Genomic DNA, 508 nt, shown 5'->3' on the forward strand with positions numbered 1-508 from the left:
TAGGTCTCAAAAAAGTGTTAAACTGTATTAACGGTTCGTGATTAATGTAAAAATAAATATATAATTCAATAAAATTTATTTGCAATGCGATGTTGCTGCGTTCTGAAGATGAAATTATCATCACGTATATTTTAAATTATTTGTAACTAAACTTGACTTTAAATGATATTCAAGACACAGTTTAGCACAGTTTAGCACAGCAAACTTTGAAACTGTGTTAGGCAACAGATTTATACTTACTTTTAGACTGTGATTGGATATTCTCATAATTAAACTGTAACATGATGTAGATCAACACTTCATAGTCTCTTTCTTACATACTGAAGATAATCAAAAAATATAATTGAAACATTTATGTGTATTTTCAAATTGAATTATATGTATATTTATTTTTATATGTGCATCACTTATCCGCTGATTTTGTAAACTCAACTATTTCCTTCTTTCAATTTTTTTTCTTTCCGGTGTTCCATTTGCTTATTATGAATATATATATATATATATATAT

The 508-nt window shown here is 25.6% G+C and overlaps 1 protein-coding gene across 1 annotated transcript in view; it reads right to left on the reverse strand.

Moving 5' to 3' along the window:
* The window catches only part of LOC108746054 (phytanoyl-CoA dioxygenase-like), a 100,659-nt gene that overhangs the window by 25,944 nt on the left and 74,207 nt on the right, over window positions 1-508 (reverse strand). The window lies entirely within an intron of this gene.

Source organism: Trachymyrmex septentrionalis, unplaced genomic scaffold (assembly GCF_001594115.1).
Source record: "Trachymyrmex septentrionalis isolate Tsep2-gDNA-1 unplaced genomic scaffold, Tsep1.0 scaffold16, whole genome shotgun sequence".
NCBI lineage: Eukaryota > Metazoa > Arthropoda > Insecta > Hymenoptera > Formicidae > Trachymyrmex > Trachymyrmex septentrionalis.